Genomic DNA, 499 nt, shown 5'->3' with positions numbered 1-499 from the left:
ATCCAGTATCGTGCATCGAACCTGGACTAGCAACTCATTTCTTACATGATATTTTACGTTTCAATGCCATTCTCCCAAATCATCCCACCCTCTCCCTCTCCCATAGAGTCCATAAGACTGTTCTATACATCAGTGTCTCTTTTGCCGTCTCGTACACCGGGTTATTGTTACCATCTTTCTAAATTCCATATATATGTGTTAGTATACTGTATTGGTGTTTTTCCTTCTGGCTTACTTCACTCTGTATAATAGGCTCCAGTTTCATCCACCTCATTAGAATTGATTCTAATGTATTCTTTTTAATGGCTGAATAATACTCCATTGTGTATATGTACCACTGCTTTCTTATCCATTCATCTGCTGATGGACATCTAGGTTGCTTCCATGTCCTGGCTATTATAAACAGTGCTGCGATGAACATTGGGGTACACGTGTCTCTTTCCCTTCTGGTTTCCTCAGTGTGTATGCCCAGCAGTGGGATTGCTGGGTCATAAGGGAG

Source organism: Bison bison, unplaced genomic scaffold (genome assembly GCF_000754665.1).
Source record: "Bison bison bison isolate TAMUID 2011002044 unplaced genomic scaffold, Bison_UMD1.0 scf7180017861986, whole genome shotgun sequence".
Classification (NCBI taxonomy): domain Eukaryota; kingdom Metazoa; phylum Chordata; class Mammalia; order Artiodactyla; family Bovidae; genus Bison; species Bison bison.
This window is presented reverse-complemented; position numbering follows the sequence as displayed.